The 22,813-nt window shown below is 44.2% G+C and overlaps 1 protein-coding gene across 3 annotated transcripts in view; it reads left to right on the forward strand.

Moving 5' to 3' along the window:
* C1QTNF7 (C1q and TNF related 7) overlaps positions 1–22,813 on the forward strand; it is a 90,629-nt gene that overhangs the window by 41,040 nt on the left and 26,776 nt on the right. The gene's annotated exons all lie outside the window — the stretch shown is intronic.

Raw genomic sequence — 22,813 nt, forward strand, 5'->3', positions numbered from 1 at the left:
TGTATGTTCCAAATTCCTATCTGCTAAGGTCGAATGGAAATAACAGTAGTAAGAGCTATAGATCGTTTCTTACTAGTTGTGCGATGTGGGGCAAGGTGCTTAACCCTCTCACTGCCTCGTTTTCCTCATCTGTAAAGTGAGACAGTAGTAATGCCTTCCTCAAAGGATGATTGTGAGGATTCAACGTGCTAATAGGGCGTAAGCACTGGGCATATACCAAATGTTCCATAAACAGTCACGATTGTGACGGGGCCTCAAATTCGTCTGTATGTGTAGATATTTTTATTCCCACTTTTTTTTCTGGATTAAAAATCAGATGCCCAAAATTAAGTAGATGAGGTAGAATATGAACCCAGGTCTGACTAAGTATATATTTATATATATATATACATTGACTGTTGCAGCAAGAACCTCATCGATACAGGTGAGCAGGGAGGGAGGTAAGGAGACAGAGAAGGAAGGAAGGAGGAGAAAAGGCATTCGCTACTATCCAGATCCTTAACCTGGATTCACTTTCGACAGGAGTTAACCAGGCATTCCTTTAGCATTGGATTCGGTGGCAGTAATTTGGGTGGCTTTGTTGGAGGAAGTTTTAGCCAGAACGAAAAGAAGCGAAGCGTTCAGGAGTGCACCGTAGACACGAGGAAGCGTTTCGGCCCTTTTCTCTTGAAAACCCTAAACTCTCCACTCCTCTAGACATAGAAACTTGACTCCATTGTTTTTTGCCAGGAGATTGAGATGGCCCTCGGTCGGTCGCTATCTGTGTTTATCTAAGGTCACTTATCTTACATCTCTGCATTTACTCCTCACCACAGCACCCTGCCCCCCGGGAGAAACGACCTTCCCCTCAGCCCCTCAGGACAGACGAGGACCCATGTGCGAAGCAAACCTCCTCACCCCAAGCCGAGTGCTCCTTCGGCTCTGTCACGGGCATCTGTTCAGCAGAGCAGCCCCAGCCCCGGGCGTGAGCCCTGCCTTCAACACTCCCTAAACCCTGAGGAACTTTTGGGGGTCCGTCTGGCCCCCGGTCCAGCCTCCCCAGGGAGGCCCACTTCGATCCCCCTTCTCAGAGCATGGAGCGATGCCATGAGTCTCCCAGGTGCCACAGGGAGAGCGGAGGGGGTAATGCCAAGAGTTCCTTATGAGTCTGCTTTGCCTTTCTGTGGCTCTATTTTCTTTCTCTATCTCCTACTAATAAACAGCAATAATTACCATATCAAAAAATAAAAATAAAAAAATAAAAAAGCACCAAGGAAGTTTCCAGAAGGGATCTGAGTGAAATGAAAAGTGTAGGAGTGACAGGAATCCGGAAAACAGGTGAACGCGGAAGCCTGGGAGCTCGCTCTCTTCCACCGAGGACGTAATAGCAACAGTTGCAGAAAAGCCCAGACAGAAACAGACTGTGAGCTTGCCTGAGAGACAGCCGCCCTGGCTGAGTCCAGGCTCCTCCCCCGGGGCCTTTCTGCAGGAAGCTGCCTCCTCCTGGGCTGCTAAGGAGGGAGCAGACCCTCCAGGAGAGCAAGACCACGTCCTAGGCCAAGGGTTCCCAGCCCTGGCCTCTCTCAGCATCAGCTGGGAGCTCCTTAAAATGCAGACTCCCAGGCCCTACACCTAAAGGTCCCGCTTCTGAACACACAGGCTGGGGGCTGGGCAGCTACAGTTTTAAGAGATTTCCTTAGAAACGCTGAAGACTGGGTGGGCTCAAGAGCCACCTCTCCAGGTAACTTTCTTGCAGTGCGACCTGGGGCAAGGGAGGTCACCTCCCTAAGCCCGATTCCTCAGCTTTGAAATGAGGTCAGCCTAGCTATTCCACGGAGGGGTCGTGACAACCAGACGATCTGAGAGCATGAGCAACGAGGTAGGGATATTCACAGTTGATACATGTTTGTTGAGGGCCTACTATGTGCCGGGCCTTGTTCTAGACCCAGGGGACACAGCAGTAAACAAGACAAAGACTCTGGACCCACCTGGACTTCCAAACAATAAGGCGGTAACCATTCCCTACCTCAGGTGACGGCAGTGCCTAGGGAAAAAACGGAGGAGGGTAAGGGCGTGGGCGGGGCCAAAGTGGGGAGGGTTCCATTCCTGTGCGGGGAGAGGGAGAAAGGACCCACAGGTACGTTATGTCCGAGCAGCACCCCGAAGGAGTAAGGGAGCAAGCCTGCGGAGAGCTAGAGTATAAGCATTCCCGGCAGCGGCAAAGTCCCATGCAAAGGCCCTGGGGTTAGAATGTGTCTGGGACATTTGAGGGAAGTAAGTGAAATAGTGTGGCTGGGGCCAAGGGAAACAAGGGACAACGACAGGAGCTGGGGTCAGAGGGAAACCCGAGGACAGGTGGCGCAGGGCTTCGCCAGCCACTGCAGCTGCAGGGTGAGCGCTCAGGCAGCAGCGGCCGACTCGACACACGACTAAAGAGAGCCTGGAAGCACTTCGGTAGGGCAGATGCTCAATTAAGTCCCACCTGCTCTTCCCAGAGAAAGAACCCAGGGCAGAGACCAGCAGTCGCCAAATACCGTCGCGTTAAAAATGTATGCTACGGCAAAGAGATGTGTTTGGATCCCATTTATATGTGTGTGTGTGTATATATATATATATATATATCAATAATGTCCATCTTTGTGCAGAGTGAAAAAATTGTGGAAGGAGAGTTAGTGGGACTCTTTAAGGATTAGGAGTCAAAGAAGGACATTTGTGGAGAGGGATTCACATTTTACTTTACGTATTTCTATAGCATTTAATTTCTTTACAACAAATATATTTATTTTATAATTTTCAAAAAGAAAATGCAAAATGCATGTTGGATCCGAATTGATTTGGGATCTACTCTTCAAATTTCAGGGATGACGGGTGAGGTGGTGAGGGGTTTCACGGGTCATGAACCATAAGACCTGGCTCTGGCCCTTTGGGGACCAAAAAGTGCCTTAGGCGAGAGACTCACAGACAACCGTATTAGACTCATGCCTAACGTCTGCCACTGGTCTCTGATCACGGTCCAAGCTCCTTTATTTAACATCTAAGCATCGTGATCAGATGCCAGCTTTGTCCTCCAAGCCTGACCCTCGCAGACTCTGTGGTTTGGGTTTTTTTTTAATTCTATGACCATCTTTGCCCCATCTCAGGCTCTTCGGAGTGGGCACCCCCTACTCGAACTTCAGCTAAGCTAAGGCACCCTTTTCTCCAAAAGGCCTTTTGCGACCATCTCTCCCGAGGCAGCAGTCTGCCTCCAGCTCCTCTGAGCATCTCTAGAGGTGCTACGTACATAGCGGCTGACCACCTGCCCTCAGAGTCACGCCGCCCGCAGTGCCCGCCCCGACTCCGCTGCTCTGGGACTCGGGCCAGTTCCTCCACGTCTCTGAGCCTCAGTTTCCTGCTCTCTAGAATGAGGACGATGCGAGCGATGTATGCAGAGCTGTTTATGGATTAAACGAGATGGCCTAGGTAGAGATGTCCCCCGGTGCTGGAGCACACAGTAGCGCTCAGATGTGAGCTCCTGCAATCTCAGGACACGGATGGCGCTTGATTGCAATTGTTACCTTAACTTGACCAGTAGCTCCTCGTGCGTGTCTCGCGGAACGGTACGGAACTACGTATGTGTTAAGTCCGTGAAGGAATGAGCTGATACGTCACTTGCAAAAGCCCCTAGGTGCGCTCGCGTACCATGGGCCGCGTCCCCGCTCGGGGACAGAGTAGGCACTGGGGGTCCTGGGCCCCTTTACCTGCTTCCTGCACCACCTTCGTAGTCTGAGGCTTCCTCCTTCACCAGGGAAAAGAAATGTCAGCTCATCTGCTCTCCCCAATCTTCCCGTTTGGCGAACGAGTCCACTGCTATCGTCACAATTTTTCAGATGAGAAAGTGAGCCCAGAGCGTTGATGCCACTTTCACGGGATCCTGGGGTTCTGGGGAGGAGACGGCACAGCGGTGTTAAACATGCCTTGCTGGGTGCCAGGGGGGAGGCTGGCGCTGAGGCATCTTCCACTGTCTCTAGGCCCAGCGAGAATTCAGAGATGCAGGGTTCTATGCGTAGAAAACATCTAGGATTTACGCGTGCACTTTTTTAAAACTATGAAAAGGAGAAATTACTTGATCGAAAAACGGGGGAGAGAAAAAAAAAAACGTTTATGAACTGTAAGCTGTTAGGAGACCTGAGGGCAGCAGCTCCTGCGGCTCTGTGTGGGGGAGGAGACCAGCGGAACGTGTCACAGATCCCCCGAGTTTGTTCAGAGGTACCAAATGATGTTGTCAACAGCACTACATTTGGTGCAAAAAATAAATAAATAAATAAAAAGACATATGAAAAGAAGCAGAGAGAGACAGAAAAGGATCGAGTTCCATTGTTTTGTTTCCTGGTGAACACAAGAAATCTGAAACCCTTTGCAATAAGAGACCTTAACTTGGCAGATTCTACAAAAATTTCCCCTCAAACATTCAAGGAAGCCACTGACGCTGGTCAGTGTCCTGGATGGGTAGGGAACAGTCTGCTCTGATGCGTACCTTCCCGCCAGCCCACTGGCCCTCTGAAACGTCCAGGCTTCCTCACATTTAATACAGAAAGAGGTGGCTTTTCTTGTCCTGTACTAGTCAAAGAGGCTAGGCTATGCGGGAGTAACAAACGGATCTCAAACCACAGTGGCTTAAAACAGCAAAGGTTTACGCATTGTTTATTGTTGTCATTATCACTACATGCCGTTGTTGCTACGATATTGTTATTACTACATGCTTGATGTGGGGTGACAGAGTAGGCACTGGGGGTCCTGGGCCCCTTTACCTGCTTCCTGCACCACCTTCGTAGTCTGAGGCTTCCTCCTTCACCAGGGAAAAGAAAGAAAGCACGTAAGTGATTCATGTGACTCGTGCTCACATTTTGCTCCCCAAGCGATTCACCTGGCCATGCCCAGCTCTGAGGGGTGTGGAAGGGGCCGTCCCAGAAGGGGATAGAACCGAAAATACCAGTGGGCACCCGTGCTGTACCCCTCACGCAGGATGCCAGAAGTATCCCTATGAAAATCTGTTTCCACACTGCAGACAGCTGGGGGGGCGGGGGGATGGGAGGGGCAAGTAAATGAGGAGGACCGTGGAAGACACACTGTGCTTGTTGTTTAGGAAAGGTGTCTGGTCAGGAGAGCTGTCTGGCATGAAAGTAGATGAACAGAGCTCCAGAGGGACAAGCCATAATGCCACACTGACCCCTGGAGACAAAGCCTTGTAGGGAGGGAGGGGATGCGTTTCATAGTTGAGTAGGAGGCAGAGATGACAACCTCAGCTGGAGCCTGGTTAACCACTAACCGCACCTCGTGTGCTACGTCTGCACGGTCAGCCCACCAGCTGGAGGAGGCACCTATTCAGATTTGAGTAAAACCACAAAGAAAACCAGGCTGCGAGGACCTCAGCTTAGGTTTTGGCAAGAGGGAGAAAATAGGAAGAAAAACAAATGCCTAAGGCAGATTTAAAAAAAAAAAAAATAGATTACAAATGATCTATTCATGAGAACAAAGAGATTAGTCTCCAGTCTTAAATGAATCAACAACACAGTTTTTGAGAAGAGTTCAAAGAAGAAATGGGTGATCGAAAAAGAAGTAAGAAGGAAATCTGTTAAAAAGCAAGCTGGCAGAGCCCAGAAAATAAATGGAAGATAAAAATAAAGCAATTGTAGAGATGAAAGTCAACTAAGAAGCAACAGAAAATGGATAAACACTGTTGAAAGCACAGGCCAAGCTTAAGAAATTGCACAAAACGAAATAGAACAGAACAATGAGATAAAAGTGGTTACAGACAGGACAATATGGGCTGAAGGAAAGGAGGCTGGCTAAAGCGAATTGGTGCCCTGAAGAGAGGAACAAAAGGAAACAGGAAAAAAAGTTCAAGAAAATTCAAAAAAGTTTCTTGAAGTAGAGGAAGCTAGATATCTCTAATTTAAGAGACACATGGCATCCCAAGAAAAATATGCAAAAGTAGCAACATCAGGATACGTACTGTGAAGGTACTGATATTCAAGGGAACTGCCCTGTTCATTTTGTACAGAAAGGATGAATTACTACATCCAACACTCAACACTAGAAAACAGCAGAATAACATCAACCAAATTCTAAGGGAGAAAAGGGTGACCCAAGGCTGTTCTCAGCCAAATTGTGCTGTGACTATAAAAGGAATAGACAAATGTTCCTAAACATACAAGAATTCAAGGACTATAGTTACAAAGCCCTTCTTAAAAAAATATTTGATGATGAAATCTAGCACAGCAAAATAAATGTGAATCAAAATTAGACGCCCAGAAAGGGAGAAATCACCAGTAAGTACTGAGTACATTTAAACATAGAATTGAGGCTAAGTAACAGTGGGAATGAGCTGACGAAAAAGGAATATTAATGTCATAATTCCAGGCACTTCCAAAATAAAAATGTAATTAGCAAAAATCAGGAGGCCAGAAGAGGAAAGGAAAAGGAAGCACGTAAAATCCTTCTCTTTCACGACAGAAATATATATTATATCAAGTAGAAACATACAGAGTTTTTAAAAAGTGAAATATTTCCAAACTCTTCATATTCTTTTTCTTAATTGCCTTTTACCCTCAGAAACATCTCTGAGGAAATAGTATCTCTTATTTTGAACAAATATTTATCTCAAGTTCAACAATTCCCTCAGTTTGATTCTGGTTTCTTTCACTTCTGGTAAATTCAAGTAGATTGATGTTTAATAATTTTCATAAAAATAGCAAGCGCTGTATGAAGCTATTTTTGTAAAATTACATCTACCAACGCTTCTGGCTAAATATGTACCTAGAGAAAAGCTTGGGATGATGTTCGTCACTGTTGGCAAAACGGTTTCTGAGAAATGGAAGTTTTGTTTTGCTTTGCTTTTCTCTTTGCTCTTTTCTGGAATCCTTTGAAAATTTTATTATAAGCAGCCACAATTTTGCAAATATCACTACAGTCTCATCCAGGTAAGCACTCTTGTGCAATTAATATCACCTCCCTAGCCAAGCTCTGAGCTCTACGTGTCCCCAGAACCCTATAAAGACTAGCAGTCCACCCTGCTCAGGGATGCGCCTCGCTGACGAGCCAGCGATAAATCTAACGCTGGGTTTCTCATTCCAAACGCTAAGTGTCGGTCTCATCCTGCTTCATCCTTCTCGCATGAGTAACATTGTATTAGTTTTCTGTGGCTTCCATAACAAATTACTACAAACTCGATGCCTAAAGCAACAGAACTTTACGCTCTCAGAGTTCTGGAGACCAGAAGTGGGCTTGCTTTGGTTTCCTCCTGGAGGCTTTGAGGGAGAGTCCATCCTGTGCCGCTCTCCTGGCTTCTGGTGGCGACCAGCCACCCTTGGCTTACAGGTGCACCCATCTTCCCGTCATGTTCTTCTCTGTGCCTTCTCTCCTCCTCCCCTAAGGATACACTGCCTTTCAGGACCGCTCTAATCCAAGACAATCTCATCTGAAGGCACTGACCTTAATTACATCTGCGAAATGTCTCTTTCTAAATAAATAAGGTCACACTGACAGGCTTTGCGTGGGCGTGTCTTTTGGGGGTCACCCCTCAATCCACTATAAATGCTTCTGAATGGTGCAAAAACCCAAACTATGTGCCGCTAATCTCACGTGGCCTGTGGAAGCAGCGAGAAGCTAAGTGAGGGGGTCACTCAGTGCAGAGGCCCCAGGGGCTCTAAAGAGCACGAGTTCTGAGTATGAGTCCTTTCTGTCCACTTTCTTAGCTGTATGAGTTTGGGCAAACAACTTAACTTTCCTGAGTCTCAACCTTCACCAGGAAAAATGCCTCTTGTCTGCAAATCATGGTGACGATTAGATAAGGATTAAAGATAATATTTATAAAGTGCTTCGCTGAGTGCCTAGGAGGCAGTAGGTGCTTACTGTGCCTGTGTTATAGATTATACTTTACAACGGTGTTCTCAACCTTTCTGGCATCAGGGACCGGTGCTCCTATGAGAATCTAACACCTGATGATCTGAGGTGGAGCTGAGGTGGTGATGCTGGCATTGGGGAGTGGCCGCAAAGACAGATGGAGCTTTGCTCACTCGCCCACCGCTCACCTCCTGCTCTGCGGCCTGGTTCCTAACAGGTCATAGACCAGTACTGGTCCTCAGCCTGGGGGTTGGGGACCTCCATTTAGAGCGATTATGCCAGGGAGGCCCACCTCAGTAAATTCACCATGGGAGAGGGAATGGCTCAGACTCGAAGGTATTTGCATGAATCAGTCACCAGAATCACTTAAACAGTGTGTTCTCTGGCCTCGGATGTGCACTTGGGGCTTTAAAGTGGCGTAGTCAGGTCAGGCCTGCCTGGATAGAGGTGTCATTTCCTCCTTAATGGGAACCAAGATCATGGGGACCAAGCAGTCTGAGAGAGGAAGGAAGCCCAATCATCTTTGCGCCGAAGCCTTCGGCTCGACTCCCTCCTCAGGTAAAGGATGTCTGGAGAACACCGTGGAGATCCTTCTCGTAGTACGTGGCAATGTAGTAGCACCCCTGACTCCGAGATCGTGAGTCCTGGTCCACAGGTTGGTTTCGGTAACCGTTTCAGTTCCAATACACCCTGAGCCGTTCAGAACTGTTATGATCCGCGTGCTATTCTGTGAGATTACTAGCGGAGTCAGTTCCCACTTGGCTTCAGCGGCAGACGTATCAGGAGTGTGTCCGCCGGCGTGCACGGAACGCCTGAGTAACGGCAGCTTAAACTAGTAAGGGTCTCATTCTTTCGCGTAACGGAAAGTCAGGGGGTCGGACGCTCAGTAGAAGCCATCAGCGGCCCTGCCTGCTCCTCTCCTCCCAACATGTCCCCCGTCTTCACGTTTGTTATCATACGCTAGCGAAACGGCTCTGCGCGGTGAGACGGCCCCTCTGTGCCAGGCCCGGGCGGAGGAGGAGTCAGCGATGTGCCCATTGTGCTTGCGTCTCTTCCCTGAGAAAGGAAAAGCCTTTCCAGAATTCTCCATACGCTATGGTTTCTTGTACCCGATTGGCTGGAATTGTGTGACATTCCTTCCAAGGCCACCTGCGAAGGAGGCTGGGAAATGGGCATATAGAGTCACCTGACAAGATTGACATTCTGGTAGCGAGGGTAGAGAGAGAATGAAGACCGATTCCATAACATTATCTCCCACACAAAGGATGCTGGAAAGCTCAGGAAACTAAAATTCAGAACACCCTGTTGCTTTCTCCTGGCCAACATCCGTTGAGAAGTTATCACTCTCCCTGCTGGGTGTTTATCACCTGGATAACTTGGGTTTAGAATAAAATGTGAGCAGAGTGATTTAAAAAAAAAAAAATGGAAAACCAAGATCACATTCCTCTCTTGCTTCCTTGAAACGCTTCCCGCTGAACTTCAAATAAAATTTAAGCTCTTCCCCATGGCTTCTGAGACCTGACAAGATCCACCCCCACCTAGACCCCTGGAGCTGGTCTCTAATGCCCTGGCCTTGGCCATCTCTTCTCCCTGCTGCTCCAGGGACAGCCCAGTATCTTCACGGTGGCTACTCCCCTGCAGGGACCTCTCAGCCCCCCGTGCTCGCTGGCCACGCTTTGCATCATTTAGATCTGTGCCCAAAGGCTGCCTCCTCAGAGAAACCTCCTCTGATCCCCTCCCCAAGATTCATCATCCTCCTAACCGCTTTCCGGTCCTCCTAATACTTATCACCATTTGAAATGATCACTGCATTTGTTCCCTTAGTCGACCTCTGCCTCCTGTCCTACGGTGCCACTCCCCGAGGGCAGGACCACTTTCCATCTCATTTGCCCTCTGCACACACACACCCCCCCCCATGCCTGGATCCATGCTTTGCACATCACAGGTGCTCAGTAGGTCTCTGTTGAATGACTGCGGGTATAGACCAGAGTTGAGAACTCAAACGTCAAATATCTAAGTAGAACCAGCAGTGGGGGTACAAGTTCATGGTAACAGGTTGAGAGTGTGAGCACACCGAGAGCCCCCCACACACGCACACACACACAGCGCTACAGATTAGCGAGGAGAAGGCCAAGACGAACATGTGCTCACAGCCCTCGCAAGAGCACGCGGTCCACCTGGGAACTCGTGCGTGCACAGACAACGCGGGATCTCTGTAAGGGGAAGTGAGAGGAAGCGAGAGCGTGGGGTGGCTCTCACGGCGGCCAGCTTTCGCCTTCCAAACCGGAGCACGGCGCACGAAGAGGCAGTTCACTGGAGGCATGCATGTTTCCATGTTATTGGCAAAAGCCAAAATTAAAAACAACCAGACCATCCAACAATTCCCTTAGGGAATTCGCTAAGACAATTTTAATACATCCATATAATATAATTTTAAAATTACATTGCAGAATTATATTTCATTATATAGAAATATGATCATTTATAGCAATGACAAGATATTTTTTTAAAAAAAAAAAAGTAATGCATAGAATAGTGCAATTTGGAAAAGAGGAGAAAAAGAGAATATGTATCTTTCCAGATGTAGATACTAAAGTGATAAAGTTATTTCTGGGTGGTCTGATTACAGCCGATTTTTATTTTCTTCCTTTTGTTATCCATATAGTTTAATTTTTCTATGATTAGCTTGTTTTAATAGCGTAATCTTTTTCCAATTTGGAACAACTAAGTTATGATGCATGTTTTAAATCCCATGTTAAGAATATGATCAAAACGCTGGATTCCAGGGGGTCTTCCCTTGGAGCAGAAGAGCGGGCTGCTGTTAACTATTATTCCAGGCACATGGAAATGTTTAAAACACTCCACGGGGCATGGGGCAAGTGTACCAGATGGGTAACACCAACAGCACAGCCATGCGGTGGCCTAGACGGCCCTTCGTTTCAGGGCCAAGAGCACCATGTGGACCCAGGAAATGGCCACCACAGCGGGAAGGCAAAATTCACCTTCTGCCAGACACATTATGTCTTCAGAACATGCGGATTAGGTATTATGCTCCCATGTTACAGGCGAGAATCCTCAAGGTCAGGGAGGCGCAGTGATTTGTCTGAGAGTGCAAGTGAGACCGGCCCCGCCGCCTGAATCCGGACCTCGCTTGCTCCCTCGCCCCGCGGTTACTCCTCATACGTAATGCCAGCCTCGAGCCCAAACAAGTGGAGGGGGCCGGGCAGGCAGTTCATGCAGTGGATATCGATTCCATCGTCGTCGTTGTCATCGTTGTTGCTGTTGTTGTTGTAGTTGTTGTTGTCGTTGTGAAACCATTGGTTTGAACAAATTTTTAACCAAAGGTAAAAATCAAATAAGGCACTAAATGTAGTTAGGCAGCTGGATTGTGTCCTAAAAGGCAGAGAACATCAGTGGAAAAGTTGGTGAATTCTGAACTGTCTGGACTTAAATACTAAAAAGTGATAGATGATAGATGATAGATAGATAGATAATAGATAGATGATAGATAGATAGATAGACAGACAGATGATGGGTAGGTGATAGATTGATTGATAGATTGATAAATGATAGGTAGATAATAAATAGATAAGAGGGCGCTGTGAAATGCCAATGGTGAGGAGGAGGCTGGCCTATTGAGATAGAATCCTGCTTGCTCGGTCACCAGCACCTCACCCCATCTCGGCCCCAACGAAAGCTCTAGGTCCTCCTGGGGAATCCTTTGGATCCTCTTGAGCTAGTCCAATCATCTTACCTTATAGATGAGAAAATTAAAGCCCAACAATTAAAATAATTTACCCAAGAGCACCCAGCTGCACACTGGGAGCGTGGATGAGCAGCCCAGTGCTACGGGCCGAATGCGTTCCCCCCGATTTCATATGTTGAACCCCCCCCCCTCTGCAATGTGATGGTATTCGAATGAAGGTGGGCCCTCTGGGAGGTAATTAGGTTTGGTTGACGTCACATGGATGGAGCCCCATGATGGGATCAGTGGCTGTATAAGAAGAGGAACTGAGACCAGAGCCGTTTCTCTCCGACACGTGGGGATGTCACGAAAAGGCTCCCGTCTGTAGGCCAGGATGAGAACTCTCGCCAGGAACCCAGGCGTCTGGCACCTTCATCTCAGACCTCCCAGTCTCCTGAACCGTGAGAAACAAACGCTCACGCCACCCGGTCTACGACACTTCGTGAGTGTAGGCCGAGCTGACACACCTGGTCTCCCCAACACTGTGCCCCGCCCCTCAGTCCACCATTTGGGGCTCAAGGATGTATGAAGTGTTCAGAACAGTTTTTAATTCTGCTTCTGTTCAGAAACATCTCCAACTGAAATGTACCACACTCCAAAATTGTCGGATTTTGCAAAACCAAGAAAAGGTGAACTCGTTCGATTAAACATCTGTATTCCAGAAAAGCTGTAGGCAACCGAAATGCCGTTGACATTGTCAACAGCATGAATTCGCTATTTTTTAAATTCGGTTGGGCATCACTGTACCACCCAAGCAAGGATCCTTGCCCCCAGGCCCTGCCTCCAAGTTACCTGGGAAGTTTGTTAAATGTCCCTGGGCAAACCTAGGAGATTATAAGTCATTACAACTCAAGCATGGATCCTCATTTACAGTGGTTCCTCAGGGAAGACAAACTGTGGAATGAGGGATGGAGGCAGAAGGAAGATTTATTTTTCCCGAATGTGCTTTTTTATTACATGAATTTTTCAAACGCCAGCACGTACTGCGTATCTAGAACTAAACCAGACTTAAAAGTTCCCCACACATCGCCATGGTGGGGAGGTTACGAATCGAGTAAGACATTGATGTGTCTCCTAAAAATAGAGCATCATGCAGAATGGACCGAGGCAGCCTCGCGAGCTGGTGCTCTGGTGGGGATTCTGAGCCGCGAAGTCCGACAGCCCAGGCTTGGAAGCTGCCTCTGCCCGATGCGTGTTCACTCCCCCGAGCATCTTTCGCCACAGAGCTCACACGATAGGACCTGCCAAACAGAGCTGCGAGGGGGAAGGAAGAAACTAAACGTACAGTACGTCAGCGCAGGGCTTGGCACACGGCGAGCTTTCAATTAATGATAAATAGTCTTCGTTTCCTCACCCTGCTCCATAGCCCCCATGCTGGAATAGAGGCTATAGATACAAGCAGAACTGAACTATTTTGGAAGGCAAAACTCTCCTTCGTTTTATGAAACCAAGTCGGTTGACCTAAGGCAGAAAGCCGTATGTGTTAAAAAGGTCTCCTCATGCCTTGCTAAGTGTTAATGGCCAAGATTTCTCACCCACGATTTTCTGCCTTTACCACCAATCTAAGAAATTAGAACTCCTTAGGCATTTTCGTTTAAGTCATCAATGTGCACATTCATAATTTTCTTGGACCTAAGTCCACACTATTTGAAGCTTCAGCACATTGCTTTGTTTTTTTAAGCTAATTGTTTTTTCTTAGATATATAAACAACTATAGTATATTCTAAATATTTAGAAAATAGGGAGGAGGGGAAACAATCATAATTCTACCACCTTAACACAATGTATGTCAGTATTTTGGTATGTTTTCTGCTGGGCTGTTAATGTCTAAGTTATAATCATTATGAGCATTATATTTACACTGAACACAATTTTGTCTCTCAATTTTTTTCTTAAAAGTATATTTTCCCTATTGTGGTAAAGTCATTATAACTACTGAGTGACTATACCACAATATATTTACAATTTATTCCAATTTTCAGTTTATTTCCATTTTTTTCGCTGTTTTTAATAATGTTGTAATGAACATCTTTGTATGCAGATCTTTTTATTGAATTAAAAATATTCCCTTAGGCCAAATTCACACAAATGGCAAGTCCTTTGGTTTTCAAATATAAAATTACATGGAGAACAGGATCATCCTAACTAGATAAACTTTGGAAAATCGCAATTTCATGTGAACGTGCTTTTTCCCTGGTTTCCGGAATTATCAGGGGGATAACTTTTAGCAAAGCAGAGACATGGCCTTTTGTGATTGACCAGAAACGAACAGAACTGCAGAAAATTCAAAGGACGCCATTGTCCTGGGCTGCTACAGCTGCAGCAGCAATGGCAAATCATAACCAAGAGAGAAACAGGGTTTTGAGAGGCGCGAGTGGCTGTTATGCAATTTGCATCTCCTTTTCCACATGTAGATGGGTAGAGAAAGAAACTGCGCTTGGCGTCCACTGCAGAAAAACTCCTTGTGTGAAATGTACAGGTACGCTAACCGAAATAACCCTTTACTATCAACAACCATCTAGCACCTTGATGGCAATGTATTCATCTTCTATTATTTCAGGGACACAGTAATTCATTTCCATAAGAACTCACTTATATTAATAACAATGTACCTTTCTTGAGCACTTACCACCTGCCAATTTCCTAATATATATATCTTAAACATATGTTAACCTTCATCCCAGTTTTTGGAAGACACGCTGAGAGACTGTCACTTTCAGAAGATCAGCAGTCAGCTAGTGGCAGAGTTGGGCTTTGAATTCAGGCAGCTGGCTTCAGAAATCATTCCATTAAGCAGCCGGAGACGCCCACCCTCATCGTTTCCTGGGGCTCGGGCAGGGTCTCCTGGCTTTGCCCTTGTTAGTTTGCTGTTGCTGCCGTAATAAATTACCACAAATTTAGTGGCTTAGCAAAACACAGTTCTTAACCTGCAATTCTGGAGGTCAGAAGTCTAAAATGGGTTCCCAGGGCTGGTTCCTTTGGGAGAAGCTCTTTCCTTGCCTTTTCTATCTTGTAAATAAAGGCTGCCTCCGTTTCTTGTCTCATGGCCTGTTCCTCCACCTTCGAAGCCATCAGATAGCATCTTCTTTCTCAGGTTCTGTTTCTCTCTGCTTCTGCTCCCACATCACTTTCTCTCTAGAACTCTGACCCTCTTATAAGAGCAGCGTACCCACCTGGATAACCCAGGACACCCTCCCTATCTCAAGATCTTTAACTTAGTCACACCTACAAAGACCCTTTGCCACGCAAGATAACATATTCACAGGTGCTGGGGATTAGGGCATGGACATCTGTGACTACCCTCGTAGCTACTTTACTGGAGCTGAGACAGGAGGGGAAAGCTGTTAGATTTAGACCCCAGCCATCCCTCAGTGCCAACCCCAGTTTTGAGCACCTAATAGTTTCCTCATATTTCACCCGCCTTAACTCACTTCAACACAACAAACCTGGCAGGGGGCATGCTTGCCCTCAAAACAGAGATGAGGAAACTGAGGCTCAAATTAATTACATCTGTAACTCTCCTGACGTCACGCAGCAATGCTGGTGGCCATAAGGCCTGTGATTAGCACCCAGGTGGCTCTGACACCAAAGCCCAGGTGTCCACCCTACCCAGACAGCTGACGCCAAAATCGATCAAAATGAACGGCATCAGCAATGGGGATTTACAATAACAGGAGACAGCTCTCTGCACACAGCCCCTCCATCACCAACCCCTCTGTGGCTTCACAGCGTTTGGTCACTCATCTCCTTATCCGTTTCCTTGTCTGCACATTTATTATCTATCTCTCCACGATGGTAAGCATCTTGTCTGTTGCTGACTGCCTTCCCCTACCCGCCCCCCAATTCTGAGTAGAGGCCAGGTATATAGTAGGAACTAAATAAATGTTTGTGCAATAAATAAATAACATTGCTTTGACTCAGTGATAGCCAATGTGAGCAAACTCAACCACTTATAACATACATGGAACACTAAAAATTAACAAACACCCCAAAAAGCCGCCTCGACGGCCAAAACAAACAACTCCAAATCCAAGTGAATGCGCTATCTCTTTGGAAAACCCCCTGAGACCTAATCCAGAGCCTGCCTTCTCTTCTCCAAGCAACTTGTTGAGCTCTTTATTAGCCTACCTACTGCTAAAAGGGATATGTTTTAAAGTTAAACACATGATCCAAGGGTGTGAGGTGAGGGCACCTCAATATTACAGAATTCAAGAGATGCATCAGTTAAGCTACAGCCTCTGTAGCTAGAGACGAGAATTCAGAAACTGATTACATTTCTCAAACTGACAAGTTGCAAAGCCCTAACACTCATGTGCTCCTTGCTAAGCCCCCTACAAAATGAATCATCTCCATCTTAGATCCCATCCTCTAAAACATACATCACTAGGCAGAACAACCTAGACTGCAAGAGACAATCGTCTTCCATGTAGACAGGACCTTGTCATTATGGTCACGTACACTTAATTATTTTTAAATTTTGCCACTGCGTGTAGATGTAATGGCCACTGCTTCTTTGACTCACACTTCGACCTCAGCAATCGTTCACTTTTTGTTTGTCTCTCCCCACTAGAGTGCTAAAAGCTTCTTCATGACAGATAAGTGGCTTGGTCATCTTTGAATCTCTAACCTTAGTAATCGGCGCCTGCATGGTGGATGAATGAATGAGTCTTTTATTATCAAAATAATGCAGGATCATTAAGGCTTTCAGAAAATAGAGAAAGGTAGAGAGCAACAAACGTCGTTCTACGATCATTTAAAAAAAGAAACATTTAATTATATTTCTAGCTCTTTTTTTTTTTTTTAATGGCGAGTGTTTTTCTTTTTCTCCTTACAAAATCCTATGCGCGCTTTTCTGTGTTGGGACTTTTTCACTAAACATGGTGGCACGAGCATTGTCCCCCAGCATCTGATAGTTCTGAAGCTTAATGGCAGATAAAGAATTGTCCTCACATGGCCCTGGGGAGTATGAACACACACTGTGCCCTTGGGCACATCATTAACCTTCGCTCTGGTGTGAGCCAAAGAGAACTCTGCCTGTGTCCAGCCATTATAAATCAGGCGTCAGTTCCTTGGCTCCACCAGAAAATCCTTTCATTTATCCTCCTTTTCTTTTAGAATCTGTGGCCCAAACAGAGATGGTGCCATCTCTTCTCAGTGTGATAAGCAACAACAAGCATCAAAATCTATCCCTAAAACCCTCCAGCAGAAGTCTTTTGGCAAAATATGGTGTCAAGGCACTCATACTGTTCTATTGTGTTTTCTCTATTAAAATAAATGTTTTCATAAACTCACAAAATGTGTTAGTCATAACCATCGCAGAGTTCCAGTTGATGATTAAAAAACAAACTAGGTTTGGGAAAAAATTCAAGATGCCTTCCATACTCCAAATTCGTTCCCCATCAGCAGAGAACAGGGGCCAATGCCTTAAAACCAAACATATTTTTATGAAACCAAACATCATAAAACATGAGTGAGCATACCCTTACATCACTCAGGCCACCAAGATTAATAGACACGCTGAAAGCATTTGCTTCACACTTGCTCAGCTGAACAAATACATCTTTTCACGAAACAAATCCAAAATCTTGGCTATTCCCAGATGTCTAAAATCGAAGACTCTGTTTTCGAACTGCTCAATGGGAAAGTGGAAAAGAAGAGGATTTGGGACCCTAACCAAATGTTTAAATCTGCCATCAGTAAGAGAAGAAGCTAAAATTATACATTAAAGTGCTGTGAGAGAGCCAGAAAGAGAATATCTACAAATAATCTTTTATATTATCAATGTTTTAGTTCTTTGAGAAAAAAAAAAGACATTCTTTTATTTATACAAAATATTGCCCACTGGGTTAGTTAGATTTGTTTTTATTTAGTGTTTATTGACTTTTTAAAACCGAAAGGAATGTGCTTATTGACTCTCACAGAAAATCGGAAAACACAATAGAAATAAAAGAAAAAAACAAATGACCCATGGAAATATACTCGCATTAATACTTTGGTATTGAGGCTTCTCATCTTTGTGATACATATATTATTTTTAAGCTAAAATGAATATTCTAATACTACAGGCATTATTCGGTAGCCGTCCTTTCTCCTTAATATATTATAAACATTTGCCTTTGTCATTAAATGTTCTTACAGAACATAGATTTAAATGTCTGCAAAATAGTCCTTTTGTTGATGTGCCATTGACTGAATCTATTTATAACTGTAGAACAAATAATAATGGCAAAAAAAGTATGTTATGCTGTGGTCATCACCATTGTACATATAGCTTTGCCTACATTTTTTTTCTCCTTCAAATTAGGTCCTAAGAGTAGAAGTGTTAAGACAGGGTTGCACAATTTTCAGACTTTTTACATAGATTTGTCAATATAAATTTTGTACTCCCAAAGGACTGAACCACTCTTTATTTGCACAAACAACCTGTGAACATGCCTGCTCCCAAGCTGGTTTGAATTCAGTGCACCTTTACCCAACTAGTAAGCCATTAATTTTTTTTTTATTTTGCTACCATTTGTTCATTCATTGAACAAGCGCTCACCCAGCTCATTCTACGTGCCGGCGTCTGTTCTCAGGCTGGAGGTGCTGCAGCGAACACAGGCCCCGGCGCCAGACAGATCGCGCTGGGATGCCAGCTCTGTCTTGGTCCCTCTGTGACCTTGGGCATGTTCCTCCCCTGAGCCTCCATTTTCTCAGTTACAAAATATCCACTTAAGAAGGATTCTGAAAAGTATCGATGTTGACATGTGCACAGTGGTGGGGCCCAGGGCAGGTCCACAAAGTGTCTGAGCCTTACTTCCCTACGAGCCTGCAGAACTGCTCGGTCAAGGCACCAGCTCTTTCCGGGACGTTCAGTTTGGTCTCCACTGGGAAGACTCAGTCCTCGCGCCCTGATGTGTGCTGCTGTCTCGGACGAGTCCTTATTCATTGGAGGGAATAGAGACGACTCATGAGAAGCCGATGTCTGCAGTTCGTCAGGTCTCACATGGACACGGCATTCGTTACAAGATAAGAAGTGCGACCACGACACAACACATCTGGTCCCATGACCTTGAAGTCCCTCCTTTTAAAGTCAGAGGCTTCAGTGGGAAGAGAATGGGGCTAAAATGTGGCCAACTCGGGCTTCACGAACAGCTATTGCACTCTGTTCTGTTTTAGCTCCATTTCTCTGTACAAACAAAATTTCCAGTGATAACCCAAGTATTGATAGGTTTGTGTGTGTGTGTGTGTGTGTGTGTGTGTGTTTGCTTCAGACCTTTTATAAAGAAATTAAAAAATAGAGGTTTAGCTAAAGCTCCATTGCGACCCTTTCTTTGCTCCTCAGTTTAACCACCAGCCTGATGCTAGTGCATTTCATTCTCATGCGTTATTTTTTATCAAAGTGAAACTTAACATAACCTATCCACCATCTTAAATTCAACAATTCGGTGACATTTGATACATTAACAACATTGAACGGCCACCACCTCTATCAAGTTCCAAACATTTCCATCACCCCCAAAGAAACCCCCATACCCACTAAGCAGTCACTCCCCATTTTTCACTCCTACCTCCCAGCCTTGTTAACTACCTATCTGCTTTCCGTCTCTATGACTGTAGCTCTCTGGATATTTCATAGAAATGAGCTGATACGCTATGTGGCTTTTCGTGCCTGGCTTCCTTCACTTAGAATAATGTTTTAGGGTCATTCATGTTGTAACATGTATCAGTGCCCTGTTCCTTTTCATGGCTGGACAGCATTCCATCGTATGTCCATACTCTCTGATCCAGTTCGGTTGAGCCCCACGCACACCTGCTTGCTGCCTACTGCGTTGTACTGGATTCAGTGATGATCCAGGCGAAGACCCTGCTCCCCTGAAGCACAAGCCCGGTGGGAGGTGCAGGCAGGGTGTAGCTGGGGTCCCGGATCACAGTCTTTGTCACTGGCAGACCTGGATTCGAGCCACAGCTCTAGCACTTCATAGTTACATGAGTGTGATAAAGGCAAATGGCCATTCATGTCTTTGTTTCCTCATCTACAAAATGGGGACAAAATAGTAACCCCCTCATATGGGGTTGCTGAGCATAGTACACAAGACAATGCACATGAAACTCTGTGCAAAGGTTAAAGACAAAGAAAAGATCTTAAAAGAAGCAAGAGAAAGCAGCTAGTTACCTACAAGGGTCCTCCCATGAGAATGTCAGCTGATTTTTCAACAGAAACTTTGAAGGTGAGAAGGGACTGGCAAGCAATATTTGAAGTGATGAAAAGCAAGAACCTACAACCCAGCAAGGCTGTCGATTAAAATGGAAGGTGAGATGAAGAGCTTCCCAGATAGAAAAAAGCTAAAGGAATTCATCACCAACAAGCCGGTTTTACAAGAAATGTTAAGGAGACTTTTGTAAAAAGGAGAGGGAGAAAAGAAACCCATAAATATGAATAATAAAATGGCAATAGCTATGTGCCTATCAATAATCATTTTAAATGTAAATGTATTAAATGCTTCAAACAATAGGCTGAATGGAAAAAAAAAAACCAGACCCATATATATGTTGTCTACAAGAGACCCAGTTCAGAACAAATGACATGCGTAGACTGAAAGTAAAAGGATGGAAAAAAATATTTCATGCAAATGGAAATTTTCAAAAACCTAGGGTAGCAATATTTATGTCAGACAAAATAGACTTTAAAACAAAGGCTATAATAGGAGACAAAAGAGGGCATTATATAATGATAAAGGGATCAATAAAATAAGAGGACATAACCCTAGCAAACATATACACACCCAACACAGGAACACCTACATATATAAAGCAATTATTGACCGACAAAAGGAGAGATTGACAGTAATACGCTCATAGCAGGAGACTTTAACACCCCATTGACACCAATAGACAGATCGTCCAGGACGAAAATCAATAAGGAAACAGCAGCCTTAAACGACATACTAGATCAGATGGATTTAGTTGATATTTTCAGAGCATTTCACCCCAAAGCAGCAAAATATACATTCTTCTCAAGTGCACATGGAATATTTTCCAGTATAGAACACATATTAGGACACAAAACAAACCTCAATAAATTTAAGAAAACTGAGATTGTATGAAGCATCTTCTCCAACCACAATGGTATGAAACTACAAGTCGACTACAAGGAAAAAAAGACTGGAAAATATGTAAACACCTGGAGACTAAATAACATGCTACTAGACAATAATGGGTTAGCAATGAGATCAAGGAAGACATCAAAAGATGACTAGAGACAAACAAAAATGAAAACACAGCAATTCAAAATCTATGGGACAGAATGAAAGCAGTGCTAAGAGGGAATTCATAGCAACACACACCTACCTCAAGAAACAAGAAGAAGCTCAAACAAACAATCTGACCTTGCACTTAGAAGAACCAGAAAAAGAAAATCAAACAAAACCCGAAGTGAGTAGAAGGAAATAAGTAACAAAGATAAGAAATAAATGGATAGAGTCTAAAAAAAATGTATATAAAAAAATCAATGAAACCAAGATCTAGTTCTTTAAAAAGATAAACACACTTGATCAACCTCTACCAGACTCATCAAGGAGAAAAGAAAAAAAAGGGCCTGCATAAATAAAATCAGAAATGAAAGAGAAGTAACTATGGACCCCAGAGAAACACAAAGGGATTATAAGAAAATACTGTGAGCAATTACATGCCAACAAATTGGACAATCTGGAAGAAATGGATACAATCTTAAAAACATACAATCGCCCAAGACTGAGTCAAGAAGAAACAGACAATCTGAACCTGCTGATTCCCACCAATGAAATCAAATCAGTAATCAAAAACCTTCCAAAAGCAAACGTCCTGTAACAAATAGCTTCACAAGTGAATTTTACCAAAGAGTCAAAAAAGAATAAACACCTATTCTTCTCAAATTACACCAAAAAGTTAAAGAGAATATATAGCTCAAAATATCCTTTTGAAGAGGCCACCCAGATTCCAAAACCAAAGACATTACAAAAAAAAGAAAACCACAGGTTGATATCCCTGATGAACATTGAGGCAAAAATCTTCAACAAAATAGCAAACCAAATTCAGCAACATTAAAAATATCATACACCATGATCAGGTTGGTATAATATCTGCAAATCGATTAATGCGATATACCACATTAACAACCAAAGATAAAAATCATACAATCCCATCGATAGATGCAGACATTCAACAAAATCCAGCATCCATTTATGAAACAAATTCCCAGCAAAATGGGAAAAGAAGGAACATACTTCAACATAATAAAGTCCATATATGACAGACCTACAAGTAACACCATACTCAATGGGGAAAGGCTAAAAGCATTTTTCGTAAGATTAGGAACAAAACAAATATACCCACTTTCATCACTTCTATTCAACATAGTATTGGAAGTCTTAGTTTTAGCAATCAGATAAGAAAGAGAAATAAAAGGCGTCCAAATTGGAAAGAAAAAAGTAAAACTGTCATTATTTTGCAGATGATACAATACTATATAGAGAGAATCCTAAAGATTTCCTCAAAAAACTATTAGAACTGGACCACCTTCTTACACCATAAATAAGAATTAACTCAAAATGGATTAAAGACTTAAATGTAAGACCCAAAACCACAAAACTTCTAGAAGAAAACATAGGTAGTAAAACCTCTGATATTGCTATTAGTAATTTTTTTCTGCTCTATCTCCTTAGGCAAGGGAAAAAAAAGGAAAAAATAAACAAATAGGACTACGTCAAACTACAAAGTATTTGCACAGCAAAAGAAACCATCAACAAAACAAAAAGGAAATCTACTGAATAGAAGTTTTTTGTCTATGATATATCAGATAAGGGGTTGATATCCAAAATTTATAAAGAACTCATGTAATTCAACACCCCCATAAACACAAATAATCCAATTTAAAAACGGGCAGAAGACCTGAATCGGCATTTCCCTAAAGAGGAGATACAGAAGGCCAATAGACATGAAAAGATGCTCAAGATCACGAATCATCAGAGAAATGCAGATTAAAACCACAACTAGATATAACCTCATACCTGTCAGAATGGCTAGTACCGAAAAATCAAAAAACAAGTGTTGACGAGGATGCGGAGAAAAGGAAGCCCTTGCACAGTGTCGGTGGGATTGCAAAATGGTACAGCCGCTACGGGAAACAGTTTGGAGATTCCTCAAAAAATTTAAGAGAGCTACTTTTGACCCAGCAATTACACTTCTTGG

The sequence above is a fragment of the Rousettus aegyptiacus genome, unplaced genomic scaffold (assembly GCF_014176215.1).
Source record: "Rousettus aegyptiacus isolate mRouAeg1 unplaced genomic scaffold, mRouAeg1.p scaffold_m13_p_10, whole genome shotgun sequence".
In the NCBI taxonomy this organism is placed as follows: Eukaryota; Metazoa; Chordata; class Mammalia; order Chiroptera; family Pteropodidae; genus Rousettus; species Rousettus aegyptiacus.